Below are 15540 nucleotides of genomic sequence, written 5' to 3' on the forward strand. Positions count from 1 at the left end.
CATGTAGAAGATACTTTGTTCTTTTAATTTATTGCTTTAAGGTCTTTCACTATACTGTTTACCAGCCAGTACATTTTTAAGATAATAGGACTCACATACATTTAAATATATTTCTGAGTGCAGTCCTGTAAGTGACAGTAGATAAATCACTGTGAATTATTGATTTACAACCATGGAGGTGATACAGAGCATCTGCTTATGACAGCAGGCCCAGGCCTGTTCCTGGCTACTGAAATATCATACCCATGTTCCTCTTAGCTTGTGGTTATGAAACTTGAAGAAGTGACTTTGTGAAATATTATATTTTCTTGAAAAATCCCTCTTGCCTTCTAGTTTAATGCATTCCCTCTGCAATAAGGCCCATGCATACTGGTGAAGAGAGCAGATCATGTTAGCCCACTTCACCTGAAACCTGCTGCATTTTCAGCTGCACTGGCAGGCGGGAACAAGAAGCCTTGCCCTCAGATTGACACAGACTGAGGAAAGCAGACAGAATTTTCACACTTGTTTTCCTCTGCTCACTAGGATGCCTCTGTTCATCCAACTGATGAGACTAGTGCAAAAGTTGCTCATCTGAAATTTATTTCCTGGAATTTCCTATATATTTTTTTGAGAAGTCCAAAGGGATAGTTGTTCACTAAATTCATTGTATAAAATCAGGCCGGTGACTCCTCACTTAAATGATACTTCTTCATTTATCTTGATGGGCCTGCAAGTGGTGATTCTATTATTTGCTTTTGTTTCTTTGGTGTAAATCTTATTTCCTCAATTTCCTTGAGGTTAAGAGCCATGATGTATACTTATTGATTATTAAGTATTTTTTTCTGGTTAATTGATGGGTGATGAGACATTGATAAAATCTATATCACTATGTTTTTGGTTAAGATTTTGTCTATTCAGATTGGATTAGAGAATCAGACCTAGACAAGGATCCCACCAGGAATACTAGGTTACCCTGGAAAAGGAGATGCATGTGATTTTTATAGTTATTATACTGCCCTTCATCTTCTCTTTGTTTTGCTTTTTTTATTGGCATCCTAAATGTACAAAATTCTTAAGGCTGTTTATACAGTCTTAACCAACAATCTCTTATCAATGTATCTTCCTTCATCTTTAACAACTTGTTTCCATTAGCTGAGCCAAAAAGCAGGCTCTTCCCATGAGGCTACACACTACAAGTTTCCCCTGGGGTTCCTCTTCTGCAGGGATAGAACAAGAAAGAATTACTTTCATTTTGATACTCTTCTTTGTTTCAACCTTATTCCAGATCTTTACCTATTCAAAGCGATGCCCATGCTGTGCCATTTCCTTTGGGGTTTCTTGTCCCCTGGTTTGCCTTCCATCCATCCTCTGTCTCACTGTCTTCCCAGAGATACTCCAAGGCAGGGGTCAGAACCTGTGAGCTAAATTCAGTTCACAGATGTGTGATTTATTTTTTATTTATTTTTTGTTATCCTCATCCAAGGATATCTTTCCCATTAATTTTTAGAGAGAGTGGATGAGAAGGAAGAAAGGAGAGAAGGATGGAGGGGGGGAGAGAGAGACAGACAGACATTGATATGAGATAGACACATTGATTGCTTGCTTACTGATTAGGGGCCGGAATTGAACCTGCAATCCAGGTAGTGCCTTTGACTGGGAATCGAACCCATGACCCTTCGATGCATGGTGGATGCTCTATTTACTGAGCACACTGGCCAGGGATACAGGTATGTGATTTAAGAAACAAGTCAAATTGGGTGCCATCACACTAAAAAATAGAAAACTTTCAAGGTTCCCTGAAAGCCAGAGGATCAGGCAACACTGTATTGCACAAGGTGAGAATCCAAGGAAGGTGATTGAATGTGGGCATCTGGAGCTGGTATAGGCTCTCTCCACTCTCCTTCCTTCCAACCCCCCATAGGAAATCCTAACTAGCTTCTGGCTGCCCTCCCTCATCTTCCCTCCCTACGTGGATCCTGGAGGCATTCAATTTTGCAAAGGAATAAGAACATCTGAGCATAGAGACCCAGTGTGGTATGATGGCTTTGGAATGTGAGGACTTGACTACAAGTTCCACCTCCACCAGCTGCCTCATCAGGGGTGGTCCTTGAATTTTTTATTTTTGTTTTATCTTTTCTTTATAGGGCTATTGAGAGGAATTCAGGAAGCAGTGGCATGAAAGTACTTCTCAAAAAACAAAGCAGATATTGGCTCTGGTAACCACTCCCTTGTTTGTCTCATGCAGGTTCTCCAGGGTCCTTGGTGCTGCCTACACAAGAGTTTGTGCCAGATGTTCCCTCTGCCTTTAACTCTCTGAGGGTGGGAATATTTGCCCATGGATCTTAGAGGCTATGACACTATTAATCTAGGCAAGCCATTTTTTTCATGTTTGTGACCTCCCTTAAAAGGGCAGGTAAAGCAGAGAAGCATGTTGGACTGATTTTCTTATGGGTGGGCCACCTTACTTGGTCAAAGGAAGAAGGGTGATTCCTATGTGCTTACCCTCCATGTAGGTTTTTATTACAAAGGGCCTCACACACCCACATACTGCCCACGAGCTGGCATGACCCCAGGATAAATAAAGCATGCATTTTTCTTATTAATCACCAATATAAAAACACATGGCCTCTCTTTCTATTGTTCTCTGCCTGGTTCACACCCTGTATAATTGTGTACTGTTTCTATAGCCCTGACATGCCCTAAGCTACTACCAACATTGACTGACTGGCTTATAAAGTGTGTTATCTATTCTCAGTGTCTTCATGGAGTTCCCTGAGAGTTGTCCAGGTGGTGACTCAGGCCTTCAAGGGCAGTGCACAGAGAGGTCACCCATGAGGGGAGCTATGGTGACTCCGAAAGCTTCTCATTGATAACCACATTCATTTCTGTGAGAGTCACTTCATAACAATATCTAGCTAAATGTCTACATTTGCTTCCTAAACCAACTAAATTCTATTACAATTAGGTCATTCTATGTCCACTTTACAAGGCAAGCTCTTTGAAAGGGAGTTCATTATGATAGCAGTCTTGACAAAATGGAATAGTTCTTGCCTGGCTCTGTATGTCTGCAAGGAAAAGAATTTTGCTCTTAAGAAGGCAGGTATTTTACCTCAAACACACATGCTTTACAATCATGCTGAGCAGGAGTTCATCAGCTTATGAGCTACATGCTGGTTGAAAAAACTAAAACAATGTATCCACAATTTATTAAGTTTCTAATTTTAGATATACAACAGAATTTTGCTTAATTTCTAACTGAAGTTAATGTTCAAAGCTTTTCTCTGAGTTAAAGCAGAGATTTTCAACCGGTGTACTACAAGAATTTTTAAAACATGCAATACCTGACTATTTAATCAAGGGTACTGACCTCTTTTACCTTAGATTGTCAAATTTAGAAAAATGACAACAACCAACAGGAGTCTAGTGTGAATGCATCAAAATTATTTTTTGTCAGATCAGCAAAAATTATAACGTATTTTTGGTGTGCCACAGAATTTTAGTAGTTTATGTGTGCTATGAGATGAAAAAGGTTGAATATGGTTGAGTTAAAGGGTTTTTATAATAACAAATTTCTTTAATTCCAAGCTATATTTAGCATACTAATTTTAACACATTTGAAATGAGAAAATAATATACTCTGGAGAGATAGTTTGTACTCACTAGATACCTGTGACGTTCTGTATATTACCCAATTTTTTCTGGGCTCATGAAATAGGGGCAAGAACTTTATGTGTCACTTTCAGGTTGAGGCAGATAAAAGTTTTTGTGCCTCCTTCATTTTTCTCTCTCTCTGACCTTGGAGGCCATGTGACCCAGACAGCATAGTTCTAAGAGCAAGCTGCCCAACCTGCATTCAACTGTGATGAGAAAACAAAAACAAAAACAAAAAATACAACAATATTATGGTAAGTAAGGTCTGTGGGGTTTATTTGTTACTGTAGCATAGCCTAGTCTACCCTGTCTAATACAAACATTTAAGGTAAAGGGAATTTTTTCCACTGAGAAAGCTAATATTAAATCTATAACAACTTTTACAATAATTGCCATAGAACCCCCAAATACAAATTCTATTTATTTTGGTTCTATTGGTAGATGGGGAAACTTTTTAAAGCAGTCGCTACCTTTAGAGAAGTTGTTGTCAATTGAAGGAGGGTGTGGTTTATAAGAAATTCCCTGTAGAATACTTTCAAACTCCCATGCCACCTTAATCCTTATTCTTCTTACCCTCCAGATTCTGATATAACCTTTTATGTTTTTCTACATACTTTTGAGAACCACAAATTAGAGGGGGAAATTTTTGTTAAGCATAGTAATAGTTGCTTTAAATTTTTTATTTTATGTAAAAAAATATTTTTATATACTAGTATATATATTAGAGGAGGAGGCCAAGAAGGCAATGGGATGAGGTCAGGGCCATGGAGGGAGTGAAGAGAAGTCCTGGCAGGTCAAGGATAAAGAGATGACAAGGAGGGTGCCAGGCCAGCATGGGGAGGGTTGAAGAGGTGACCAATGTAGAGACATGCAAGGGATTGAACAAAACAAGTGAATATACTGAGGATAATGGAAGTCAATTCTCCTACCACTGAAGAAGATAATTACTAGTATAAATACGAAAGTGGCAAGGCAGAATAAGCTCTGTGCTTTTTGATTGGAGGTGTATGCATCTGTATGAAATCATGGTTTCTAATATATATAATTGGAGACAAAAGTGGTGTACATTTATATGGGGGATATGCATACACACATATATTTATTAGCTCCCCCTCCCCTCTCTCTGAGAGGACCTAGAAGCAATCATACCCAGTAGCTATGAGTGTATCTTGCACCCAGCTCTTAATTGCTAAACAAGATTCTCCACTAAAAGGATCCAGGACTTCTTGGAAAAAATGGCTGATTTCAGGTTAGGGCAGGGAAGGTCTAGATGGGCCTGAAATGAATATCTTCTTCTACCGGAAAGTAACAACATACTCAGAAATGATGGAGATTTGTGGAAAGGGCACAGAAGCTAAGCCCAAGGCTCCCACTGGTCAAATTTTAGATAAATTGAGCATAAAAATAAATAATGATAGTAATAGATTATAACTAACTGAATAAAATCACAATCCATGAGTTTATTCTGATGTAAATAAATGAAATCAATAAAGTTCTTCCAAATAGAATGCAACTATGAAATTTGGAAAGAACTATGAAATGTAAAACTTCCCTCTGAGTAACCAAAGTACTAGTGATAATTGATTCAAGACAGTCATTAATGGATGCTAAAACTAGTGGGTAGAAATTTTTTAAAGAGCAAGATATTTTCTTATTCTCAAAGTATTTCACCACAAAATGCTAATTTGTTATAAGGGAAAATAGAAACTTTTATAGTGTAGAAACCTGGAAGACCCCCAAACAAGTGACCATACTTGACACCAATGGTGATTAAACTGAGCAAGGTCCTGTGTCTTCTAAGATGAGTCACTGAGAAGAACACCAGATCACTTCTATGGATTCCTACCCAAAATGCATAATTTCAACTCAATTATGGTAAAGTGCTAGATAGTGGGACATTTTACTGGCTGCTCTCTAAACACTGATGAGTCTTGCAAGATAAGGAAAGACTGAGCAGTTATTCCCCAGGGAAGGAAAGTAGGGACATGTTGCTAAGTGCAATGTGTGGCCTTCTGTTAGATCTTGGACCACTGTGCCTTTTCCTTCCTTTCTCCCCCCCTCCCTCTGCACCCTCTCTCTTCCTTGCTATAAAGAACATTATTAGGACAAACAGTGAAATTTGACTGAGGTCAGTGGATTAGAAGATAGTAATATATTAATATTAATTTATTTTTCTATGTTTACTTTTTATTGTGGTAAAGTGCATAACATAAAATTTGCTATTTTAAGGATTTTGAAGTGTTCAGTTCAGTAGTGTTAAGTATACTCACATTGTTGTTAATGTTAACTTTTTTCAATAAACATGTAGATTTATTTATTTATCCTCACCTGAGGTAATGTTTTATTGATTACAAGAGAGAGAGGGAAAGAGAGAAACATCGATTAGTTGCCTCTGACCTGGAATCAAACCTGCACCCCTTTTGGTGTATGGGATGATGCTCCAAACAACTGAACCACCCAGCTAGGACAACATATAGATTTATTTTAAATCAGTTTAGTACATGATACAGGTTGGTTTAGCAGCTTCTAATGAACTAAAATTGAAATTTCTAAATACAGCAGTGTCTGCAGTTGCTATATGAATATTAACTTTATAAATTTGTTCAGTTTTTGAAATGATAGCCAAAAACCCACCTGATTGATGCTCATTCATCACACTCTTCTCAATTCTGGTCACATAGCTGCATCCTGAGTTAGTATGGAATTAATGCATATTTCAGGCTTCAAAATGACTCAATTTAACTGCCAAGTGAGTCATGAAGTTGTTGGGCACCTACAGAGTTACATTTGGCATATCAAGAGAAGAGAATATAATTCCACAGCAGCAGCCCTTTAAAATAAAAGAAGACAGCCACAAGGCTCATGCAGAACCTTATAAATATTCCTGTTGAGCAAAATGATTTAACTGATTTTTCTTCAAGTACGATGCTACAAAATATCCTATACATGTCCTTTGAAACTTGAAAGATCCCAGAATAGTATATTCCATGTGGGACATCTTGAAAGATAATATTTTTGCTTTAGTGACTTACATGGCAGTCCTTGTTAATCTAACAAGTCTGTTTACAAAGTGTGGTAGTTTTGTTCTTTCAATTTGCAGAATTTATAGAGAAAGAAAATTACAGCCTGGACAACCAAGGCAAGGACAATTCCTCCAATGAAACTGGCAGCTTCAAAGGCAGACTTCCGCACAGGTTGTAAAGTTGGAGTTCAAGTGGTATTAATTGTATCTGGCATAGTCACCATAGAAGAAGGCATGGTTGTAGTTTTAGCTGTAGAATTTGTTGGCAATAGAGTGGCAGTGGGCTCAGAACAGAACTCTGTTCTGTTCACCACCGGGCAGTCACTCACTTTACATTCTGTTCAGATGCAGGTAGTATTAGCAACAGCACTGCTAGCATTAACACTGCAAACACAGCTCTTATGGCTTTCACAGGTTTCTGGTACTAGAGTGGTGGCCAGCACAAGGGTTGTCAACAGCACTGGGATGTCCTGTTGCTGGGCACTGAAGCTGAGTTTGGAGCCAAGGTGCTGTTCAGAGCCAGTCCTGGCACAGAGCACAGCCAATGCAGCACGCTGCCCAGAGCGTAGGTGGTCCAGGTCTCTCTGTCTCCTGTGGTGCCGCCCCAAAGCTAATGTTCACGTTTTGATTTGGTTGGTTGTCCCTGTAGTTGTAGGAAATTCTCTTCTTTTCCCTTAGGAAATATGTATTTCAGAGGTTATATATATATTACATATAAGCGCAACTATATAGCAGAGAGAACACTGATAAAGCAAGTGTGGCGAAGTAGCATTTGGAGACTCAGATGCATATTATGCAGTTCTTTCTCAGCTGCCCTCCCACCACTCACCAGCCTTCCTGGAACCATATGCTAGTATAGGAAGCCTCTTGCTCATTCACTCTTTGAGACTGGGTCTCAAAAAAAAAAAAAAAAGAAAGAAAGAAAGATTATTGAGTAATAAATGGAAATAATGAACAGAAAACTAAGAGAGAACAGCAAGTGTATCTAATACTCATCCTTCCATGATGACATCTACACTACTAAAAGAGAAACATGCAAATTGGTGTCACTCCACTACACCTACCAGCCAATCAGGGTGAGTATGCAAATTAACCCAACAAAGATGGCGGTGGCCACAGAGCTGGAGGCTTGGGTTGCCACCAACGATGGAGGAAGCTAAGCTTCCCACCTTCCCTGGCGCCACTCAAGGGAGAGAACAGCATGTTGGTGGGGCCAGGAGCCACGGTGTGGCTGGTGGCAGGCCCTCAGTGGACACACACACACACACACACACACACACACACACGGGGCGCCTGCTCCAAGCCTCCGATCAGACCCCCAGCGGGGACACATACACTCACACACACACACATACACTCACACACACACACACACACACACACACACAGGGTGCCTCCATGGGGAGCAGGCCTAAGCCATCAGTAGGACATCCACTGAGGGCTCCGGAACTGTGAGAGGGGGCAGGCTGGGCTGAGGGACCCCTACCCCTCAGTGCACAAATTTCATGCATCAGGCCTCTAGTGAAGAAAATAAAACTCCATTACTATTGAGTTCCAGGTTTCTCTCCCCCTCTGCAAGGCTCAGCTCCATTTCTCTCTCCTTATCCAGGCTTCCCCTCCTCACCCCAGCCTGCCCTTTCTTCTTTGAAGTCTTATAGCAATAAAAGTGATTCTCTATTGTATCAAGATTTTGTGTTGTTTTCTGTGTATAGTTTACAAAAGCAAGGTTTTAGGTGTTTATTTTAATTGTGGTAAAATACATTTAACATGAAATATGAAATAATGTATTTGCTCCTTAAAGGTATCCACATGTCTCAGATAAACAGGAAAGGTATTAAATAAATCTCCATCTTGTTTATGAAACAAAATCCTCAAGGAGATTTTTAGTGCTCTTACCATTATGATTAGCATTTTGTGATTACAAATGATAGATGAGCCATAAACTCAGTATTTAGAGTAGTTCAAGAAGCAATATGAATCTCCTCTTATTCACTTCAGGAAGATTAGGCAGCTGGCAAGCCCTGTAGAGATGGGATTCTGTGGTTCCTGGTGTCTAGGTGTTGGAAACAGTGATTTAGAACACAGATTGCTTGCTTCTGTTTCTACAACTTTTATCTGCATGGCCTGTCCTTGAAACCTGCACTCCTCCTGGGGGATGATAGAAATGGACGTCAGGCTGAGTGAGTAGCAGCCTGTTTCAATTATTTAAATTGCTTACTTCACCCTTGAGCCTACATATCTCCATTGCAGAGAGCAATCAAGTCACCACCGGTTTGTTATTTCGAGGAGTTCCTCAAGTTGTGGGATGTGTAAATAGAGACTGACGGCCAGAGTAGGGTGGAGATAGGGTTTTAAGGTCTGGATGAAGAAACAATAGGGCTTGAAAGAAGACTGTGCAGTGGTTAGCTTTTATAACACAGGAAAGCTGGTGCTGGTCCAGAAAGGCCAGTCCTTACCCATAAAAGAGGCCATTAGCAGGAAGACCTGGGGACAGATTTTCATCCCAAGTTGCACAATGTAATTACCTGGGGAGCTGTGAAATATCCAGCCTTCCAGGCCACACCTAAGATCAATTAAAAAAAAAAGATATCTGGTGTTAGAATCCATAGTTTTTAGAGTTCCCTCATTGAGTAGGATGCATGCTGAAGTTTGAGAATCCTTGCTCTAAGGCCATACTCATACATGACATGTGTGACACCTTCTGAAAAGCATAATGGCTTGCAGGAAATTATTAAAGAGCAGTAAATGACTTTTCTTTAAAAATTGTACATCTTTTTAAGAAACCCAATGGGGTGATATGAAAAAAATTTTTAGCAATAGTTATCTGCAAACCAGTGTGGAATTATGGTTAATTTTGTTTTGTTTTGCTTCTCTATATTTTCAGAATTTTCTTAGAAGGGCCCTGGCTGGTGTCTCTCAGTGCTTAGAGCATCGCCTCACACACTGGAAGGTCTTTGGTTCGATTCCCGGTGAAGGCATACACCTATATTGCAGGTTTGATCCCTGGTCAGAGTGCAGGTGGGAGGCAACCAAACCATGTGCCTCTCTCATATCAATGTTTCTCCCTCTCTTGACCTCCCTCCCTTCCTTCCACTCTCTCTAAAAAAATCAATGGGAAAAATATCCTCAGTGTGGGTTAACAAAACAAAACAAAATTTCTTAGCAGGAAGCCTCTAATCATCCTATATAATAAAAGCCTAATCTGCAAATTGTCCCCTCCAGTGGTTGTTCGACTGGGAGTTCGACTGGGAGACAGGGAGACTGGGAGTTTGACCACTCACTATGACGTGCGCTGACCACCAGGGGGCAGTGCAGAACATGGCGGGCATCGGTGACACCCTGTGACCTCTTGCCAGCTACCTGGGGTTGGGGGTGATGGGGACAGAGCCGCAGTGAGTATGCAGGGTGTCTGCCAAACTCGCTCTCACTCCCCGTGCTACCCTCTCCAAGGACTCCAGGGATTGTGCTCCGGGGAAGCCCCTGCACTCAGGTGCCAGGCACCCACGCAGCATCTTCCAGGTGAGCCAGGCTGCAGCCACTGGGACCGCAGGGGCCGGTCAGGCTCCCCGTGGTTTTGCCAGGAGCTGGTCTGCGAGGCCGGCAGGGAGAGAGCAAACTGCCCACCCGCTTCTGTGTAGCATTGCTGGGCGGCCCAGAAGCCCAGCTGCACCCTGGCCCACGGTGTCTAGCCGCACTCCCCACATCTCTGTGTGGGGACTCGGGCACCATGACTGAGGCAGAGGGGGGCACACGGGGGCCCGGGGGCCCAGGTACTGCCCAGGGCCCAGAGGTCAGCTGGGACGTTCCCTTCCACGCCAGACGCTCGTGCTTCGATCGCCGGCCAGGCCTAGGGAACACACCTGTGCACGAATTTCATGCACTAGGCTTCTAGTTTTTAATAAAAATAATTCAATTTTTAAAAAGGAATAAGTTGTAAATAACTTTAGATTTGCTCATAAAGACAGAGACAGCATTATTTAAAGATGGGGCACTGACCTGGGAAGTACAGGTCCCCTGGAGAGCACACAGAACTGATTTGGGGTCTCTGCAGTGAAGGAGTGTGGACAGCAGTCTGACCCCTTGTGATGATTCTGTGTGGTGCATCTCTGTCACCTCCAACACAAAAGGCAAGAGCAGCACCGTGCTGGGCTCACACTCCCAGACACCAGGTGAGGACACCCAGTGCCTCCTGATTTGGCAGTGAACTTCCAGATGGCTCCAGTGAGGTCACTAGTCCAAAACTTCATTGCCAGCCACTCCTCTGAAGTGTATTTGCTGTGATGACATTCAAAATAGTGTTTGTGCAGGACCAGGTTTCTCTCTAGCAAAAGCCCCTCTGTGCAAAGTGTAGGGCATCAAGCTTTGAAGACACATGAGGAAGATCTGCTTAGATTTACAGATGTGTGTCACGAGTTCTAGGATGAGCTGCCTCTCCACCTTTGATTTTCAGGGCTGCTGTGGTGTGATGTCAGATAAACTGCTCCTTGCTGACCTTTTCCTACTGACAGGAGAATTCCTGGTCTCACCTCTTTTCATAGAATTCCCACCTTCCTGTGTTGAATGAGACAAGGTCAGAGAAGTAGCCTCAGTGTTTACTAAATATCACCGTTCACTTTCAGGCTTTCCTCCTTCCCAGAGCAATGATATGAACTCAGAAACTTAGAAGGGGAATGAGCAAGTCATCTTCCCTGGGAAGCTGGGTACATCTGGTCAAATACAGTGGCAGCTTTGCGAGGGCAGAAAGGAAAGATAGGGCTGGAGACTTCAAACTGACTTTTCAACCGAGTGTTAAAAAGACGGTGGGATAGAGACAAGATGTTTCCCTGCAGCACATTTTAAGCCATAGCTTATTATTTCCAAGGCTGCTCATTTGGGCTTTCTTGTCTTCCCCATCCCTACACCAAGCTCTGACAGCCCCCATGGTCATATAAGATGGCTTTCAGAAGTTCCTGCCCCACCTTAGGCCCCAGGCCCCAGGCTATGATACAGGCTGTTCCCTACTGGGTGCTTTTCCCAGTGAGGACAGGAAGCAAAATCAGCATCCTCATGCTCCCTCTAAAGACTCATTTCTTTCCTGATCTCATCCTTCACTTGTATTGCTTTGTCAATTCCTACTGCTGACATCTGGGATGAAGGTTGAGAAGAAAAAGGGAGGGAGAAAGGAAAGAAGAGGCATCTGCCATTACCTTGTTTGTGCACTTCAAAGGGTTTACTAATGAGTGTTCCTATTGTCTGAATTCCTTGTCTCAACTTGGGTTTTGCAATCTATACACTTAGGGAGATCACAGAGAACCGAAATGCAGCTTTCACAACAGGACAGAATAGCATTGCTCCCCCCATCCCTGGAATCAAAGAGGCAATTGTCAAAAGAAAATTAATTTGACTTGGAGGACTCACACAGCTATTGGAACAGGTTCACGAAAGATGAAAAAATGACCTAGTTGAGGGAAAGCAAAAAGATGTGGAAAGAGAGCTGTCAAAAGCCAAGTTAAAATGAAGTCATCTATAATAATAAAAGTGTAATATGCTAATTAAACTGGATGTCCTTCCAGACATCCTTCCGGACGACCTTCTGGACAAAACCAAGGCTGTGAGTGAAGCCCGGGTCCTGGGTGCCAGAGGGAAGCCAATACCAGCAGCTGGGGGAAGGAAGGCCTACTCTTGCATGAATTTTGTGCATTGGGCCTCTAGTATTAAGATAATCTCTTGACGAATCTGCTTACCACTACTGCTAGACTTCCTTAGATAGTGGTATAACCAAAGAGAATAATATTAATTACCATCCCATATCTATTCCTATTCTTCCCTCCCCCTATCCTGTCAGCCAGTGGTTGTTAACTGGTGTGATGTTGGTGATTAACATTTGGCATGGTCTGGAGATATTTTTGGTTGTCACAGCTGGGAGGAGGGGTTACTGCATCTAGAGGACAGAGGCCAAGGATACTGTTAACCATCCTACAATGCACAGGATAGCCCCCTGCAACAAATTATCTGGCCCAAAACTTCAAACGTGCCAAGGTTGAAAATTCCTTGCGTAGGTATTTATTCTCAGCATGAATGGAATCAGAAGGGCAATATGCATGCCCCTTGATGAGTCTTCGAAGAAGTGTTTTGTTGTTTCTGTAAAGTTTTATTCTTACATTCATCATCACCATATTTACCCCATCTGTCACACTGCAGGAGCCTCCCTCATGGTCTTCCAGAACCTTAGAAATATCTCACAGGTCTCATATCCAGCCTTTTCACAGATCTATACATCTTCTATGCAGTTATTCTTCCTTTATTATCTTCATGATCTATGTTCTATTCTTCTTTCTGATCTCAATTTTCCCTTTATACATTCTATCACATATTTTTCCATTGTTTTTCTGATCCTGTGATTGGAAGTCAAGTCCAAACATTCATAATACAATAAAACAGGTTCCCAAACCAGGTTGATGGAAATGTATGGAGTTTAAAAGTCATATCTAAAATCATGTATCACATGACCACAGGCTTTTGTGGATGTTTGGCTGTAGTAGGAGACATTTTTCTCTTCTGGTTGCTGCTGTTAGGACAGGGTGCTGTTTTGCTGATTTGAAATCTGACTCCTTGAGAGAGAATAGAGCGTAGGTGACAGATATCTCTCAGGATCTTGCATCACTAGATAGTTGAGAAAAATTATTTACATTTATGACAAAAACAAAGCATTAAAGACTAAAAGAAAAGCATCATAAGAATTTGTGTGAAGTTGGAGGATTCCTCGCTTTGTTAACACTGCGAATAAAGTCATCATAAATGACTCAGTGGTTTCCAAAGGTCAACATCTAGTCATAATCCAAGATCAGCCAATCTGAAGAGATTTACAGAGTTAAAAATGGTTTAGATATATGTGTGTGAAGGGTCAAATTTATACATAGGTGATTATATTTAGATACAAAATAATTCCAAATGAGAAAATGTTCTGAAACTGAACCCAATGCCCTATATATGGAGAATATCTGAGTCCTTCTTCAACACAATTCTATAAATACCTTAATTCCTCTCACAACATGAAACAATCAGGTGGCAACAAAACAAAATATGGCTTATAGAATACAGGAGGATATGTACTGGACCACCCATGTGCCCAAGGAAGAGAGACCCTACTTTGAAGCTAGCATGCAAGATGCACTCACGCGGTCAGATGCTGGAAATGTGATGAAGATGCCCTTAGTGAGCACAATGCTCCATTTACACATTTCTTTTGCTTGCATGTGATCCGTGGGAGACAAAGGACTACTGATATGAGTATGTGAATGTGCATAACTATGCCTGTGCTTGTGTCTGTGTGCACAGCTATGGCTGTGGCTCTGTCTATGAAAGTTTTTAGACAGAGATCTAAATTAGGCTCAACTGTGGAGGGCTAAGACTTCTAGTATGTCCTGGCATTAAAAAAAAAAAAAACACACCCAAGAAAACCAAGTTTGAAATTAAAAAGAAAATGGTAGTTAATTATTGGACTTCTGTGTTCTCCTGTACTGTAGGTAGCTAGATCTTAATGAGAAAGAGAGCAAAGGGAAGTTGCAGCTTTGCAGTCCCCCCTTAACCGCCCCCGCCGCAGGGGACCACCAGTTTGCCCCTCACTCCCACCAGATCACAGTGGGAAAGGATAGTACAAAAGGGAAGGGGGACGTAAGCACAGGCGCAGTAGAAGTCAAATGGCACAGGGGCAGGTACTTGACCATAGAGGCCTGTCAGTCTAACCTGGGAAAGGGATCATTGGCTGGGGGGTGAACCCATCAGAAACCCCCAAAGCTGGGGAGTTGATTGGTTATTTTGAAAAAGCTCCTGGTCATAACCCCAGAGGAACAAAGTAGCCTCTCTCTTGCTCAGTGACCCATTCTGGCACTGTTTGTTCTCTCTCTCTTTTTTCACCTGGGAACATAAAACCTGTGGGTCTAGCAGCCAACCGGGGCCCACAACAGACCCTATGGGCTCTAAAGGACTAAGCTTTAATATGAAACAGTATCTCTGGACACTGGCCTTTGTTTTGGCCGCGATGAAGGCAAGATTGGACTTTTCCCTTGGTGGGACAGAGGGAGATAGGACATTGAAAACCCATCGGCAGCCTTCTGTTTCCACCAGAATAAATCTTGCCAAGCCACAATCTTCCCTGCGTGGGTCCTTAGAATGCTTTTCTCCCAATCCTGTGGAAGAGCCTGATTTCCACCAGCACTACTACTAGTGCTTACTATACCCACAAACATTTATTGAGTTCTTACTATGTGTCAGTCACGCAGATAAGAACTGAGTACACAGATGAATAAAACAGACACTGTCCTTTTCCTCACAAACTTGGTTGCTCACTTTCTTTATCTCTTTCTTCTTTCAAAACTTCCATGGAATCTCATCCTAGTTTCATGGCAAAATGTTAGAGAGGACCAACAGCGAAGAGATTGCAAAAAGACACCATAAAAAACACACGTCAAATGATTATCATAGACTAAAAATCTCTCAAAAAATTCTATGGTGTGAGCCCTTCTTGGAGCACGCCCGTGACCTTCCTTCTCTCAGGCACATACCTTTTACCTTTTTTACTCCTAAACTCTTAGGGTCCCCATGAGACTTGCAGCTAGGTGAGCAGCAAGCAGTGGCAAAAGACTCTCCTTTTGCTTCTGTAACTTCCTTTCCTGAGTTCATACGGTCGCTACCCTCCAGCCCGCTTTCTCTTTCAAGGAATTTTTCATGGATGGTTTTTAAAATTTGGGAAAAAACCCTGTAGGAAAGTCATGGGTATCCCACAATGTTTAAGGTAGAGAAACTGAGGTTCAGAGAGGCCAGTGTCTTATCCCAACCCCTCTTGTGAGAAGTGCCAGATCTGTTGGTTTGGCCCAAGTGAGTCTGGTTGCAAAGGCCAGTTTTTC

General features: G+C 41.9%; 1 pseudogene; it reads right to left on the reverse strand.

The window, feature by feature from the left end:
• Positions 1–6696: 6696 nt before the first annotated feature.
• Positions 6697–15316, reverse strand: LOC102433433 (annotated as a pseudogene).
• Positions 15317–15540: the final 224 nt, after the last annotated feature.

Source organism: Myotis lucifugus, unplaced genomic scaffold (genome assembly GCF_000147115.1).
Source record: "Myotis lucifugus unplaced genomic scaffold, Myoluc2.0 scaffold_21, whole genome shotgun sequence".
Classification (NCBI taxonomy): Eukaryota; Metazoa; Chordata; class Mammalia; order Chiroptera; family Vespertilionidae; genus Myotis; species Myotis lucifugus.